The 17,708-nt window shown below is 44.3% G+C and overlaps 1 long non-coding RNA gene across 1 annotated transcript; it reads left to right on the top strand.

Annotated features, from left to right (window-relative positions):
- The first annotated feature begins 305 nt into the window (after window positions 1-305).
- Window positions 306-4,848, top strand: LOC131384028 (uncharacterized). The gene is made up of 3 exons (XR_009214508.1): window positions 306-573; window positions 3,008-3,125; window positions 4,481-4,848. It is a non-coding gene; the product is annotated as an uncharacterized LOC131384028 (long non-coding RNA).
- The last annotated feature ends 12,860 nt before the right edge of the window (window positions 4,849-17,708 follow it).

The following is a 17,708-nucleotide window of genomic DNA, read 5'->3' on the forward strand; positions in this document are numbered from 1 at the left end:
CCGATCCCACTGGGACTGCTATCTCCATCCTTCCATTTAGAACACCTGCTCCCACAGTCCCTGAGAAAGAACTGCTCTATGTTGACAGTTCCCCCCAACCCCAAACCACCTTGGGCTGTTTGCAGTAAATACTGCACACTAGTGAGGTCTTATTGATCTCTTTCTTCCCAGACACCTTCCCAGCCCCTCCCGCCCTGCTCTCATTTCTGTGTCTGCCACCTGGAAGCAGCAAATGCGGCTCTGCTTGCTTTTCTGCATACCACAGGCAATGATAATATTTACCATGGCAGTTGGAGGACTTTACTGCAGTCCACAGCTCTGGCACTCAGGTTGCAGTGAGATCCAGGGAGGGCCAGAAGTGAGGCGCCCAGAGAAGTGTTCACTTCTGGCTCAAAGTCCAGGTGTGATACTGCATGAAACCCCCCCCCGATTTGGCCATCCAGAGCATGGTAATCAAGAAACGCCTAGATGTTTCCAAAAATGGATTGGGTGTCCCTCCAAGTGTTCATGAAAAGGTTGAATTTCCTCTCGGTGGAGAGTTACAGAGGAGATTAGCAGATCAGGCTGAATTAGGTAAGTTGTCTCCAAAACAGATTCACATATCCCAAAAGGAACAAAGATAATCCATTAAGGCACAGGAGAAAATATTATCACTTTTATTTATTTTTCTTTTTAAATGTAATTTTTGTATATGTCTTAAAGTATATTAGTACAGAAGTATGTCATTTATAAATGAATAAATGAATAAACATACATCAATTGAGGTTACATACTCAAATTATTTTTATTGCTTAGGGCAACTGAGCCAAACCATTTGAAGCCCATTAAATTAGGAGATGCCTAGCCTCTTTTCTCACACTGAAACTCGGTGGTTCTGTAGTTTTATGTTCTGGGACAAATTCTGCTGTGATAGACCTGAGAAGGGGAGAGAGAAGAAAACTGACAACTGAGGCAATCGGTCTTGGCCGGGCGCAGTGGCTCACACCTGTTCACACCTGTAATCCCAGCACTTTGGGAGGCCGAGGTGGGCAGATCACTTGAGATCAGTAGTTCTAGACCAGCCTGGCCAACATGATGAAACACTGTCTCTACTAAAAATACAAAAATTAGCTGAGTGTGGTGGTGAGCACCTGTAGTCCCAGCTACTCAGGAGGCTGAGGCAAGAGAATTGCTTGAACCCTGGTGGCAGAGGTTGCAATGAGCTGAGATTGCACAACTGCACTCCAGCCTGGGTGACAGAGGGAGACTCTGTCTCAAAAAGGCACCTGATCTCCCGGCGGTAGCCAGATTCTGTGGGCTTTCTGCTATCTGGGACTCTTGATCCTCCCAGCCTCCTGGAACCTGGGATCATGGCGAGAGAATGATGGCTTCTAGTCTTAGAGACTGTGCCACCTAGACGGCATCATCTTAATTCTAGTTCTGTTGAGGATTTTTGCCTGATACAGGCCATGCTCTCTCCAGCTTTAAAGTGGAAACGTTAGCAGGAATTTCTGATGTCACAGAAAAAAAATAAAATAGAACTTGAACTGGAAAGGCCTGTCTGCTAATCATTTGGCTTAACTCTGGGTGCTTTGTAATTCTTCTTCGGGGGGTTTACTTGAAGATTTTTCTTAACCTTTCCACTTTTTCTACTACTTTATCATCCAACTACTCTCATTTATTGTTTCATCACTTTTCTTCTTGCCATTATTCATTCCACCTTCCTCCTTTCTTCTGAGGATGCATGACCAACTGAGCCCCTCTTTCCCCCAAGCAGTACATTTTGCCAGTGACTCCATTCCATTCAGCAATCGTTTCATAAAAAACCTCTGGTGAGTGTGAACCTTCACTTCAGTTGCTAACCATTGCTATGGTTTGGCAGTGTCCTCACCCATATCTCATCTTGAATTGTATCTCCCATAATTCCCACCTGTTGTGGGAGGGATCTGGTGGGAAATAATTGAATCTTCGGGGCAATTTCCCCCACACTGTTCTCATGGTGGTGAATAAGTCTCACGAGATACAGTGGTTTTATAAGAGGAAGCCCCTTTCGCTTGGTTCTCATTCTCTCTTGCCTGCTGCCGTGTAAGATGTGCCTTTCCCCTTCCACCATGATTGTGAAGCCTCCCCAGCCACATGGAACTGTGAGTCCATTAAACCTCTTTTTCTTTATAAATTAACCAGTCTCGGGCATGTCTTTGTCAGTAGCGACAAATACACCATTCCCTGCAGTGCTTCTCACCTATCCTCCCAAACTCCTCCTGCCTGGTAAATTCTCATTGACTTTTTGGAAAACACGGCTTCGACGTCACCTCTTGTGGAAGGCTTCTCTGCTTCCTTATACACCATCCAAACAAACTAATCACTCCCTTCCTTATACTGTCTGCGTATGTGTCTTTCGTGGCATCATGTTTGGTTGCACTGATACATTGGCATGTCTGTCTCCTTCTGCTGGTCTGTAAACTCATTCATGGCCAAGCCTGAAACCCTTTTTACCGTCTTCTAGCACAGTGCCCGGTGCAAAGCAGGTTCTTAGGAAAGTGAGTGAATAAAGGAAGGAAGGAGATTTGAAGTCAGCTACTCTTGGCCTTCTTGTGGGTTCGCCAGAGCTTAGCCAGCTGCAGAGCTAACAACAACAACAGCAAAGCTAGCATTTGTTGTGTGCTTCCCTTTGTTCTCAGTGAGAAACAAATTACACATATCACTGGTTGAGTGGAGACCACCAGACCAATTAATTATATACTCGTTTCACTAAGAAGCAGCACCCTTCTCCCCACTTACTTGGAAAGGATGTTCCAGGCTAAATAACAGTATCCTCCTGGCTTGGTTCTAATTGCCAGACTGTTTCTCAGGTTCATTTCTGTCTGTTAATCAAAGTTTATATACATCTTTCTTCCTGGATCTTAGGAATTCAAACCTTGCATCAGGAGCAGTAACATGTTCTTGCTCCCAGAAATGTATTGTAAAATTTTCCAGTAACAAAAAGACTAAGTCTAATTGAAATACATTTTTTTTTTCTTTGAGATAGAGCCTCACTCTTTTACCCAGGCTGGAGTGCAGTGGTGCAATCACAGCTCACTGCAGCCTTGACGTCCCAGGCTTAACCACATCTCCCACCTCAGTTTCCCAAGTAGCTGGGACCACAGGTGCATACCACCAAGCCCAGCTATTTTTTCTTTTTTTTTTTGTAGGGATGGGATCTCCTTAAGTTGCCCAAGCTGGTCTTGAATGCCTGGACTCAAGCAATCTGCCCTCCTTGGCTTTTCAAAATGCTGGGATTACAAGTGTGAGCCACCATGTCTAACCTGAAACACAATTTTAAATGAACACAATTTGTTGTTGTTGTTGTCTTCTCCACCAAAGAAAATTAGTTTTTTAAAGACTCACCAAGTTAAACAATAAATAAATCATACAATTTATCAACTTCAGTTTCTAATTTCTTCAGCTGATCCCTCATTCACAGCCAGGAAAAATCACACTTTTTTCTTTTATACCTGATCTCTCTCTCTCTCTTTCTGTCTGCCTCTCTCTCTCTCTCTCTCTGTCTCTCTATCACACACACACACACACACACACACACACACACACACACACACGCGCGCACGCACACAGGCTGGAACCATGAAACTTTAATTCCCAGGCCATGAAAGCTTTTGCACAGGTGAGAGCTTTACTCTCCGCCTTACAACCGTGTCAGGTCGTACAACCCAAATCCGCCTATTAGCAGCTGCCCAGAAACCGACAGAACCTGGGAGAATAATCTACCCCACTCTGGCCTCTACCAAAACTTGCCTTTTCTTCCCAGTCCCAGCTCCCAGACTGACACACCCATCCCAACAACGTGTCCCTGAAGAAAAACCCTCTTGAAAGGCATGGAGAGCCCCTTTTCAATGTTACAGGCATGGCTGTCCTGTAACATTAAAAATATATCCTCCCCTCTCTGGTTGAAGCTACAATCACCCAGTGACATCACAGTCTAGCCTGGAAAACTAAAAATTGAACTAATAACCAAACATCCAGGTTCTAAGATCATCATCTATGCGATACCTGTGAGAACCATGATGTTTCACTAAGCCTCTCTGGGTCATTTACAAATTGGGCAAAATTGCATTTTCTCCTCTTTTTCCTTCTTTCTCTCTGTCTCATCTTCCCACTGTCTTATTCTCTCTGCTTCTGTCTAAGGCCATTGCAAGGACAAACAAGATAACGTTTGTGAAATGCCTTAAATTCCTCCAAAGGAGGTTTATCAATTCAAAACACTATTGATTTTTGAGATGTGATTTTTAGTGCTATGCTAATGCTGTTAAAATATTTGTATTGACGAAAAGAGTTCTGTGGACAGATGATGATTGTGGTACCACAGTGTGAATGCACTTGATGTCACTGAACTGTACACTTAAAGATGGTTAAAAGAGTAAATTTTACATTATATGTATTTTACTGCAATTTTAAAAGTAAACGTATGCAGCCATAAAAAAGAATGAGTTCATGTCCTTTGCAGGGACATGGATGAAGCTGGAAGCCATTATTCTCAGCAAACTAACACAGGAACAGAAAAGCAAACACCGCATGTTCTCACTCATAAGTGGGAGTTGAACAATGAGAACACACGGACACAGGGAGGGAAACATCACACACTGGGGCTTGTCAGGGAGTGGGGGGCAAGGGGAGGGAGAGCATTAGGACAAACACCTAATGCATACAGGGCTTAAAACCTAGATGACGAGTTGATGGGTGCAGCAAACCACCATGGCACATGTATACCCATGTAACAAACCTGCACATTCTGCACATGTATCCCAGAATTTAAAGTAAAATTAAAGAGTAAATAAATAAATGTATAAAAATAAATCACCGCAACAGCAAAAATCTTTCTATTGTTCAGGTAACTCTCTGTGCCCCCACGTTTCTCAATTTGTATGCTTGCTCTTGTGTTTGGTGTAGGATTTTCACAGTGTATAAGATCAGGGGTTTATTTCACTCCTTCTTCCCATGTAATAGATGAGGAATGAGGCTCATTGGAATGAAAGGGCCAATTCCAATGTAAGTTTCCTAATTCAAGGTCAAATGCAGTCGTCATAGAGGAAAGTAACACATCATCCTATGTATTGTCAGTAGCAACAACCCATGATATTGGTAGCTATCATAACAAAAATCTGTAAGAAGAGCCCCCATCAGCACACCCACTCCTACTGGCCCTAGGAGAAGAGAGAGCTACAGAGAACTGTGCCCAGCTTGGTGCAAGCTTGCAGCATTGCCCCATCCCCTCCTGGGAGAGCACACCCCACAGCAGCTGCTCTGGGACTGACAAGCAAGGGCGGGGCTGCCACCTGGAGCGGACCTGATTTCTGTCCACGTCTCCCTCAGCTTTCAAAGTGACCAGTTCGCAATGCTTTGCCATCTCAGAGAACTGAAAGCCAAGTTTCGCCCGAGAATGGACACTTTACAACCGGGTTATAAACTGTAATCAAGGAGCTCTCGGAGAGGTTGACACAACCTCCAGCTAGCTTGACCAAGTGGCGCCACAGGAACTGGCCTTGGTTCCTTCTGGAGAGTGCTGTCCCTGGAAACGGATGTGCTGAACGTGCTATGTCATCACCAGGCAGGTCAGAGTCCCGGGAAAGGAGGCACAGCTGCATGAGTCACAGAGAGACTTCTAGAAAGGCAGAGCAAGAAAGGGCTGCAGTGATGTAGACAAAGCCCCTCTTTTTGTAGATAAGGATCGGAGGACAGGCACCCAGGGTGGGGTCAGGCCAGCAACCTGCCCGGGGCCGCCATCCATCAGCTGCATCTAGGAGTGGACACCACACCATTTAACAGCCAGCGTCCAGCGTTCTTGCCCCCAATGCCATCCCACCTGTAGCCAGACAGGCAGAAAGGTACGGTGGGAAAACACGCACTTATAAACCAGACCCAGCTACGCATCCCACCTCCCTTCATGGCTCCAAGGCTTTGGGCAAGTCACTGTCTCTGAGCCTCAGTCTCCTCATCTATAAAACGGGCATAATATTTCTCATCTTTCAAGGTTAACATAGGATTAAATTAAGTGACGTGTGTAAAGTGTTGGTGCAGTTTCCGGCAGAACAAGTGTCTCACAAGTGGTGGCTGTGACTTATGACTATTAATATTACCTTGGCCACTACAGTTCTCTGTGCATGATGGTCCTTATCTGGGGCAGGATTCCCAATGCCCTGTGGGTCTTGCTTCTTGGATTAGGGCAGATTCAGAGCACAGAGGGAGGCCGCAGATCAGAATGGGGCAGAGGACGGAGAGAAGGCTTCCCTCCATAGGTGGAGTGCCAGTAGGTAGGAGGGAGTCCAGGCAGCTGGCTCATGTATGCCCAGGACGCCATGTTCTTTGGGATTATCTAACACCAGAGTGGAAATTAGATGGCTTCTGGAAAAATAAAAAAATAAAAAATAATGAAAAAAACAAGAACAGAAAAGACTGAAGCCCCTGTACTTTGAGACTGGAAAAGAAGAGGCTGTCCCACTTCAGCAGGCTTCAGTGAGTTGGGCAAATGAAATGCACAACTTGCCCTTCAAGCACACCCAAAAGAGCATCCAGAGAGCTCTGCCGCTGTTTTGAGAGGGCCACAAGGAGTGCTGGATGGTTTCCTTGCCTCAGGACACGGTAACATGGTACACCTCGGCCAGGGGTCCTCAAAGCGTGGTTCTCAGTCCAGCAGCGTCAGCATCACCAGTGAGCTTGTTAGAAATGAAGAAACTCCTGCCCCACCTTTACCTACGGAATGAGAAACTCTGAGGATAGGCTCCAGGAAACTGTTTACCAAGCCCTCCGGGCAATTCTTAGCTCCGCTCCATGGCTGTCAATCTTGGCTGTACCTGAGAAGTCAAGGCTACACCCCAGGCTAATTTAATCGGAGTCTCTGGGATTGGACCAAGTACCAGCTTTTTAAAAAACTCCACCAGTGATTTCAATGTGCAGCCAAGCTTGAGTCCCACTGATGCATAACAAGAATTTGAATGAATCTGTAAGTAATTCATAATGTTTGTTACAATCTTGCAATGCAAAACAGTAGCCATCAACTCCAAATGCTGGGACCCACCTCCTTTCCTTGTGTTTAGTGTTTCTGTTTTATTCCTGCCACTGCTTCTTCAACGGTTTTAAGTTCCGTATCCCAGAGAAGTTTCAAATACACTTGTTACCCCTACGTATTCACCCACCACTACCACTGTTGATTCAATGAAGTTGAATTCTTTGGCTCATGCTAAGGAAGACTGAAGAGGAGCCTCCATTCATTCCAGACCCTTAGGATGCCATGCAAATTTGCAAATTAGAGATAACTATGTTTCTGACATATGTGTCTCTTTTCTGTTGGATTTTGTCTAGTGTTCTTGTTATGTTTATGCATTTATTCAGCTTTTAATTCAGATCAGCACTAAAGCAGGCTAATAAGGCCGCCTTTGTTTTTTTGTTGTTGTTGTTGCTTTGTTTTCTTTTTTTTTTTTGAGACAGAGTCTCACTCTGTTGCCCAGGCTGGAGTGCAGTGGCGCAATCTCTGCTGACTGCAAGCTCCGCCTCCCGGGTTCACGCCATTCTGCTGCCCCAGCCTTCCGAGTAGCTGGGACTACAGGCACCTGCCACCACACCTGGCTAATTTTTTGTATTTTTAGTAGAGACGGGGTTTCACCGTGTTAGCCAGGATGGTCTCGATTTCCTGACCTCATGATCCACCTGCCTTGGCCTCCCAAAGTGCTGGGATTACAGGCGTGAGCCACTGCGCCCGGCAAGGCCGCCTTTGTTTTATGTTTTCTTCGGCCTTTGAAACACGTAAAGGTTTCACCTGGTACTTAACATCAGTGAGAGGGGGTGATTCTCACCAGTGCTTCCTCAGCTGGGGGACCAAGGGGCAAGGATAGGAAAACAGAATCAGTTATTCTTGAAATTTTCTGTGGATTATACTGCAAGAAAGCTGGTCAGTAGACTTAGGATCAACTCTTTCAGGTCCTGATGAAAGTACTATATTTAAAAATAGGGCAGTAGAATAGTACAAGGTGTTGTCATAAAGGCTAAGCTTATGCCCTTAGCTTCAGATCAATTACTTGGAAGGTTTAGAACTGCTCCAAGCAGCCCAATTTAGAAATATGTACAGTTTGTGGAGTTAACAATTTTTAGTCTGCCAATATAAAACAAATGTTAATTCACAGAGTGTTTCCCAGGGTGCCATTTTCCACGAAGTCTCCAAGAGTTCTGAAATGACTCTATTTATGCAGCAATGAATATTGAGTATTATTGTCCATGTTTCTCCTCACACGTTAAGGTGAAAAATCATTCTGAATCAGAAACTCTGCTGGGCTCCTGGAAGCTGTTTACCAAGACCTCCAGGCCATTCTTAGGCACGTTGCAGTTTGAGAATCACTGACCTAGGCTGTGTCTCCTGAGCTCTGCCCAAGGGTTGTCAATCTTGGCTGCACCTAAGAAGTCAAGGCTACACCTCAGGCCAATTACATCAGAAGCTCTGGGAACTTTTCCATTTTAGCACGGAAAGACCCACATCCTGGGAAACCCTTCTGTCCCAGGAAAACTGAGACAGTTGGCCACCCTATATTCTCCCCAGATTTCCTCGTCCACCATCTCGTTTTTTTTTTTTTTGGTTCATAAATCCTTTCTGTGTATGATTAATGCACTACCTCATCTCAGAACATCAGCACTTGTGCTTAGAAGAAACCACACACACATACACACACTCACACACACAGTCACTAGACATTCCCAGTTCCTTCCTCAAATGCTACTGCAAATATATTCATGTATTTCTTTCTAATTTCTACTTTGCATTTTCCCATTGCCATCACCACCTAATCTCTCCACAGGCATGATTCCGAAAACATCTTGCTTTTTTTATTTAATCAGATTGACAGAACAAATGTAGGAAAGAAAGAAAAGTGACTCCTATCTGTCAGAGCTGAATGTGGATGAAAGAGTCCATCATAAAAATTAAAGAATGCCTTTTTTTTTAATCCAGTGAAATCAATCTTTATTGCCTGACCCTTCTGTGCCGGATACTATGCTGCTCAGCATCTGCAGAGCACCAGACAAGTCACCTATGTCAGGCTGAGAAATGAGACAAGTGTGCTCCCTTAAGTCAGTAACACTCACCAGTACCCTAGATTGCTTTGTTCCTTGACTTCCCCTCAGACTGGAAAAACACGACTGTGGTTTTTGCCATTTCTTATCTTGGGCGGTTAAAAAATCAACTGGGTCTACTACCAATTCATGGTTTCTAACTTCAGGGCTTCTCCAAAGTTATAATAAACTTAATTTCTCACAACACTTCCAAATATTTTCCACTCAGCGCCTTAGCCTTCCATCAGGCAGCCCATGACTTTGTCAGCTACCTTCCTGAGATCAAAATCCTTTCTTAAAAATAATTTCAACTTGTATTTTAGATTTAGGGGGTACATGTGCAGGTTTGTTATGTGGATATACTGCATAATGCTGAGGTTTGGGGTACAATTGATCCTGTCACCCGGGTAGTAAGCATAGAACCCAATGGTTAGTTTTTCATTTCTGACCCCTCTCCTTCTCTTCCCCCTCTAGGAGTCCCCAGTGTCTATTGTTGCCATCTTTTAAATTTTCTTTTGAGACAGGGTCTCTCTCTTGTCACCCAGGCTGGAGTGCAGTGGCATGGCCTCGGCTCACTTCCGCCTCTGCTTCCCAGGCTCAAGCGATCCTGCCACCTCAGCCTCCCAAGTAGCTGAGACTACAGGCACACACCACCACACTCAGCTAATTTTTGTATATTTTATAGAGACAGGATTTTGACATTTTGCCCAGGCTGGTCTCAAACTCCTGAGTACAAGTGATCTGCCCAACTTGGCCTCCCAAAGTGCTGGGATTAGGGATTACAGGCATGAGCCACTGTGCCTGGCCTGTTGCCATGTTGATGTCTGTGAGTACCCACTGTTTAGCTCCCACTTATAAGTGAGAACATATGGTATTCGGTTTTCTGTTCCTGCATTTGCCTAGAATTATGGCCTCCAGTTGCATCCATCTTGCTGCAAAGGACACAATTTCATTCTTTTTTATGGCTACATGGTATTCCATGGTATATATGTGCCATGTTTTCTTTATCCAGTCCACCATTGACACTACTGTGAAGTGCTGTGATGAACATAACAGCTGTACGTGTCTTTTTGGTAGAACAGTTTATTTTCTTTGGGGCATATACCTAGTAATGAGATTCCTGGGCCGAATGGTAGTTCTGTTTTAAGTTCTTTGAGAAAATGAGATGGAGATCATTTGATGGAATTTCAGCTAACATTGACTCTCCTACATTAAATTTTCTCTAGTTCATCATGGTCATTTTCTCTTGCCCTTTTGTCTATTTTTTCATCTTTTAACACTTCTCAGATATGTGTAGCCCCTCTTGTCTTAAATAGGGAAATATATTTTCCCCTCCTTGAAGCTACTTCCTTTTTCCTTTATCACTTCCTCTTTTAACTTGTTTTGTCAATAATTACTCATCTGATGTATTTTTTTTTGTCTTTTGACTTCACTTCAACATGCAGATGTGCTTACGTCACAATTATTCTTAAGAAAAACAAGAGGTGATCTGATTTCACCACAACTCTGGAATTCCCACACGTTTCCCTCTTTTCTGTGCCTCCCCTCCCCCTTCCATCTCCCATCCTTCTCAACCTCGTGCAGTCTGAGATTTGCTCCTGCTAAACTGAAATCTTCTCTCAGGGGTTACCAATAAACTACTTGTAAAATGCAGTGCCTCTTAAAAATCCTCATCCATTCCAGTGTCTGCATCAAGGTTGCCCCAACACTTTTTTTTATTTCTTTTGAGATGGAGTCTCGCTCTGTCACCCAGGCTGGAGTGCAGTGGCACTATCTCGGCTCACTGCAACCTCTACCTCCCAGGTTCAAGCGATTCTCTTGTCTCAGCCTCCCAAGTAGCTGGGATTACAGGCACCTGCCGTCATGCACAACTAAGTTTTTTGTATTTTTAGTAGAAACAGGATTTCATCATTTGGCCAGGCTGGTTTTAAACTCCTGACCTCAAGTAATCCATCCGCCCCCCTCGGCCTCTCAAAGTGCTGAGATTACAGGTGTGAGCCATCATGCTGGGCCTTTTTTTTTTTTTTTTTTAGAAGAGTCTCACTCTGTCACCCAGACTGGAGTGCAGTGGCATGATCTTGGCCTCACTGCATCCTCTGCCTCCCAGGTTCAAGAGATTCTCCTGACTCACCCTCCCAAGTACCTGGGATTACAGGTATGAGCCGTCATGACTTGCTAATTTTTTTTTTTGTAGTTTTAGTAGAGATGGTGTTTTACCATGTTGGTCAGGGTGGTCTCGAACTCCTTACTTCAAATGATCCACCCAACTCAGCCTCCTAAAATGCTGGGATTAGAGGTGTGAGCCACCGCATCTGGCCAAGGGCTCAGTAACACTCTGTGTGTTATTAGAACTACCCCTTGTGACTCCTCTCACCTTACACACGCCAATTCTCCTTGTCGTGCTCCCACAAGGCCATGTTGCCTGCTTGTGTTCCTTGCCCAGTCCTTGGTCTCCTTCTAGTCCCGCTCTGTTCCTCTTCCAGTGTCATGGCCTTCAGCTGCAGCTCTGTTCAGTTGGCTCCCAGATCTATGGCTTCATCCCTGAACTCTCTCCTGAGTTTTCTATCCATGTTTGCAAACAACAAATGGAACAGCTCCACGTGGGAAAATTCAAAGATCCTCAAACTCATTTTGCCCAAAACTAGGTTCATCATTTTCATCATCATCGTCTCCAAAACCTGGCTCCGTCTGTTTCTGTGAGTCACTGAGTCCACCTTGCTTGATATTCCTGCTTGATTCTTGACTCTCTTCTCTTGCTCACATCTCAGCATCTGCCAAATAACATCATGAACTTTATTATGGTTAGAACTTTTGTATTACGAATGGCAGAATTCCAAATCAAGTCAGATTAAACAAGCAAAAGGGATGTATTGGCCCATGAAAACAAAACGTAGAAAGGAAGTTTTACCACGAATGGGGGCAGATTTCTCCCTTCACCTCTCATCTCAGCCTCTGTTTTTGCGTGGCCTCATTCTTTCCAGCTTCTTTGTGTGGAGGTGGCCCAGGGCCGCTGGCAGCTCTGAATGCATCCCCTGATAACAAGAATGAGAAGAGACACTTAGCATATACTAAGTACCATTCTAGGCATGAATTCTAGGCAGAGCTCATAAGGCAAGAAGAAAAAAATTCTCTACTTCAGATTTATTTCTCAAAAGAAGACATACAAGTGTCCAAAAACCATGAGTATATGCCCAATATCGCTAATCATCAGAGAAGTGCAAATTAAAACCCCAATGAGACACCATCTCACAGCAGTCGGAATTGCTGTTATCAAAAAGTCGAAGCACAACAGTTGGCGTGGATATAGAGAAAAGGGGACATTTCTACACTCTTGGTGAGAATATAAATTAGTACAACCTCTGTGGAAAACAGTATGGAGATTCTTGAGGGATCTACAAATAGAACTACCATTCGACCCAGCAATCCCAATACTGGATATCTACCCAAAGGAAAAGAAATCATTTTATCAAAAAGATACCTGACCTGGCATGTTGTCTCACACTTGTAATCCCAGCACTTTAGGAGGCCGAGGTGGGCAGATCACCTGAGATCAGGAGTTCAAGACTAGCCTGGCCAACATGGTGAAACCCCATCTCTACTAAAAACACAAAAATCAGCCAGGCGTGGTGGCAGGCACCTGTAATCTCAGCTACTTGGGAGACTGAGGCAGGAGAATTGCTTGAACCCAGGAGACGGAAGTTGCAGTGAGCTGAGATCGTGACACTCCATTCTACCCTAGGCAACAGAGTGAGACTGTCTCAAAACAAAACAAACAAACAAACAAAAAAAGCAGAAAGACACCTGCCCTCATATGTCTACCAAAGCACTATTCCCAAGAGCAAAGATAGAATCAATCTAAATGTTCATTAATGGATGATTCGATAAAGCAATGTAACATATATACAATATGGCATACTATGCAGTCATAAAAAAGGATGAAATCATGTTTTTTTGCAGCAACATGGGTGGAACTGGAGGCCATTATTTTTTTCCCCCAAGGACAAGGTGGTGTTCTTATTTTTTAAAATTTTTATCTCAATAGCTTTTGGGATACAACTGGTTTTTTGTTACATGGATAAATTCTATAACGGATTCTGAGATTTTGGTGCACCTGTCACCCAAGTAGTGTACATTATCCCTAATATGTAGCTTTTTATCCCTAGCCTCCCTCCCTACCCTCTGCCTTCTGAGTCTTTAAGGTCCTTTATAGAACTCTGTATAGAACCTCTGAGTACTCATAGCTTAGCTCCCACTTAGAAGTGAGAACATGCAGTTTTTAGTTTTCCACTCCTGAGTTACTTCCCTTACAATAATGGGGAAGTAATTATCCTAAGTGAATTAATTCAGAAACAGAAAATCTAACACTGCATGTTCCCACTTCTAAGTGAGAGATAAACAATGGGTACACATGGACATACAGAGAGAATTAATAGACCCTGGGGACTTTAAAAGTGGGTGAGAAGGGGAGGGAGGCAAGAGTTGAAAAATTACCTATTCGGACCAATGTTCACCATTCAGGTGATGGGTACACTAGAAGCCGAAACCTCACCATTACGCAATATATCCATGCAACACAGTTGCACATGTACCCCTGGAATGTATAATTTTTTATAAAGGCCTGGCTGGGCGCGGTCACTCACACCTGTAATCCCAGCACTTTGAGAGGCTGAGGTGGGTGGATCACCTAAGGTCAGGAGTTTGAGACCAGCCTGGCCAACGTGGTGAAACCCTGTCTCTACTAAAAATACAAAAATTAACCAGGTGCGGTGGAATGTGCCTGTAATCCCAGCTACTCTAGAGGCTGAGGCAGGAGAATTGCTTGAACTGGGGAGGCAGAGGTTGCAGTGAGCCGAGACCATACCGTTGCACTCCAGCCTGGGTGACAAGAGCAGGACTCCATCTAAAAAAAAAAAAAAAAAAGGCTGGGTGCGGTGGCTCACGCCTGTAATCCCAGCACTTTGGGAGGCTGAGGCAGTGGATCATGAGGCCAGGAGATCGAGACCATCCTGGCTAACACGGTGAAACCCCGTCTCTACTAAAAATAATAAAATACACAAAATTAGCCGGGCATGGTGTCGGGAGCCTGTAGTCCCAGCTAAATAGGAGGCTGAGGCAGGAGAATGGCGTGAACCCGGGAGGCGGAGCTTGCAGTGAGCCAAGATTGCGCCACTGCACTCCAGCCTGGGCAACAGAGCGAGACTCTGTCTCAAAAAAAAAACAAAACAAACAAACAAACAAAAAATATATGTATGTGTATGAAGGCCAAATAAAATAAATAAATATTGGTATTGAACTTAGAAAACTGCAATTTAGAAAATTCACTAATGAAAGCATGGGTCATGTCCAGACTGAATGGAACAATCACTGGGTCTAGAACCAGGAAGTAGAGTCACTTATTAGGCTTGGTGCGTTTTCCCACCTTAAAGATTGGGTGTTTCAAGTGAGAGAGCACCCATAAGGCACAGTAGGAGAAAGTGTGCGTGGTGGACTCTGGGGCAGGAAACTGAAATCGGAAAGTCGGTGGTGCTAATTAAAGTGCACATGTCTTTGCATTATTTTATGAAAATTAAGGGGCCCAACAAAAAATGGTTTCTAAACAGATGCCTCACCCACCAAAAACAAGCAAACAAACCCATACAGAAGAGAAAAAAGACTTTCTTCACAACAGTTTTGGGAATACACCAAAACACAAATAAATGAATCACCAAGGCCTGAAGTTCTATGCCAATAATTCCTAGCCCCTTCAAGTACAGAATCCTCTTTAAGAATATTTTTTAATGTTTCAGATTTCTAAACGATAGTGGCTGTCATGAGAAAATGTGTGATGCTCAGAAAAGAGAGCACACCGTCGTGTAATATCACCTGTTCAGCTCGCAGGTGACGGCTGATGCATTCCTTGTAGGCCTCTTGCACTGACTCCAAAGTCCCACGGAAGTCTTACGGTCACGGGTGAAATTTCGCTTTTCTTTCATAGAGCGTTGGGAGGATTTGTACCTGGAAGACATTCAAAGTGGGTTCTGAAATTGCCCGCTGCAGCCATGCAAATCTCAATAATGTACCCATAGGATGTCTGTTCTACACAATTTTTCTTTCTTTTTTTTTTTTTGGGATGGAGTTTCGCCTTGTTGCCCAGGCTGGAGTGCACTGGCTTGATCTCGTCTCACTGCAACCTCTGCCTCCTGGGCTCAAGTTATTCTCCTGCCTCAGCCTCCTGAGTAGCTGGGATTACAGGCATGCGCCACCATGCCCGGCTAACTTTGTATTTTTATTAGAGACAGGGTTTCACCATGTTGACCAGGCTAGTCTCAAACTCCTGACCTTGGGTGATCCTCCCACCTCGGCCTCGCAAACTGCTGAGATTACAGTCGTGAGCCACTGTGCCCAGCCTTTTTTTTTTTTTTAGACAGGGTCTCACTCTGTCGCCCAGGCTGGAGTGCAATGGAGATCCTCCCACCTCAGCCTCCTAAGTAGCTAGGACTTTAGGCATGCGCCACTGTTCCCGGTGAATTTTTGTATTTTTCTACAGGCGAGGTCTTGCTATGTTGCTGAGGGTGGTTTCAAACTCCTGGGCTCAAGCGAGCCTCCTGTCTTGGCCTCCCAAAGTGTTGTGATCGCAGGCCTGAGCTACCACGCCTGGCCTCCACTGTCCCTTTCTAAGGTAAATAATTGCAATTTGTACCCTTACGTAACTGCACAAGTGGAATTGATGTCATCGTTTTAGACTCCAGAATACTGTGCATGCAGATGGCATTTTCTGTCGTCGATGGTATACTCGTTTTCTTCTGGTTCTACATTCACAGTTCCTCTGGGTGTTTATTGACTTTTCATTCATCAGAAGAGAATTTGTAGACGTAATGAAGCCTAAATGGCGAGCACATGAATATGAATTCCATAGCATGTAGAGATTAAGCCTCCCACTGCAGCATCTGGGGGAGATAGTTCTCCCGGGACTGAATGCTGCCAACTGCCAGGTGTGTTATGAGACGCTATTTTCATCTTCCATGGTTTAGGGTTTAGGATGTGACTGGAAACATTCTGTGTGTTCGGGGAGGAGCTAGCCCCAGTCATCCTTGTGGGAACTGTTATTCTACATCATGCCCCACTGGGCTTGGGAGTGAATAAAAACCAATATTCAAGAATTCCATTTCCACGTTCAGCTAGTTCATCTGTTTTCTTGTCCTCTTGTGCTTAAATGTGGCCAAGAGATCTTCTAAAATGGAATGCAGTCAGCCTTGTGTGAAATCAAATTAATTGCTTATTTTTATTTAACAGAGAATATTTGTCCTATTATTAGCCTGCAAAGCTATTCTATTAATATTTATGAATAATAAAGAAAAGAAATAGGGAAAGCAATTTGAGTTAAACATTAAAAACAGAAAGCTATACAGTGTGTTCTATATTTGCAATTCTGCAAGCTGTCAGGAAACTGAATTCTTCCCGTAAGGAGAGAAGGGCATCTATTTGCTGGATTTCTCCACCTCACTGTTCACTTTTACCATGCCCAGTCAGATGTGTATGAAGTTCAAAACGTTCTAAGAAACGCCCTGCCCTAGCCAGGATCAAAGAGAAAGCTTTCAGAATGGAATATCAGCAGTGTAGCTCCCTTTGTTCATGTTTTGTGTTCCACGTTATTTTTTTTTACTATTAGCAGTGACTACATTTCAGAAACAAAGCCGCCTGCTATCTAACACAAGTGAAGGAATAGGCTTTGTGTGTGTGCATGGAGGCCTGTGTGTGTGTCTGTGTTGGAGAATATCGATCTGTGTGTTTCCATGTAAGAGGTGTTATTTACATGTCTAAACTTCAATAGTGTTACTTTCTTCAGGCTATTACAAAATATTCAGCAGGCTGGAATTAACCTCTCTGGAGACTGCTAAACCCCAAATGGATGTGTCAAAGAGTGACAGCTCAGTCACCTCGTCATAGGAAGGGTCAGAAGTTGTGTCGTGAAGGCACTCATGCTGAGAGGCTTCTAGCTTAGCAGACAGAGCATTGGCCTGGGGTCAGAGACCCCTGATGGGGGCTGCAGGTTCTTTTTTTTTTTTTTTTTTTAATCTGGAAGATGAAAAGTTTGGACTAAGGAGGTCTGCACTCTGGCTGCACATTAGACTCACTTAATTTTTTTTTTTAATAGTAATGCAAAAGCCTCACTCCAGACCAATTAAATTAAACTTCTGGGGCTGAATCGCAGATCTGGGTATGTTTTTTAAAGCTCCCGGGTGAGTCTCCGTGCCCTCTGAGGTCTCCACAGTGCGAACCCTACTTAGATTTGCTCCGGTCAAGTCAGGTGCCCATGGGGCTGGCTCTGTCTCCTCAGCTGTCTGCCTTGCCCACCCGTTCTGTCTTTAATGGAAGGTTCCATGTGCGTAAGACATTAGGACCGCAGCCCCAACAGAATCTGCTGGAACGATCAACATAATTAGCTGGACTACCCAACCTAGAGGGTGAAGAGATTGAGAGAGCGGAGTGAAGGAGCTATTGTTAAAGGAAATCTTCATGGTTCCTAAGAAAACTGCAGGACGGCAGCAGCGAAGCCAGCTTTTTTCTCCCTTGGAACTCGGCACAGCAAGCTCATTTGCCAGTTTGCACTCGGCTACGATTCCTCTTTTGCAGCGCAGTGCTGTGCGGCAGAGATAAAC

Source organism: Hylobates moloch, unplaced genomic scaffold (genome assembly GCF_009828535.3).
Source record: "Hylobates moloch isolate HMO894 unplaced genomic scaffold, HMol_V3 SCAFFOLD_8, whole genome shotgun sequence".
NCBI classification, from domain to species: domain Eukaryota; kingdom Metazoa; phylum Chordata; class Mammalia; order Primates; family Hylobatidae; genus Hylobates; species Hylobates moloch.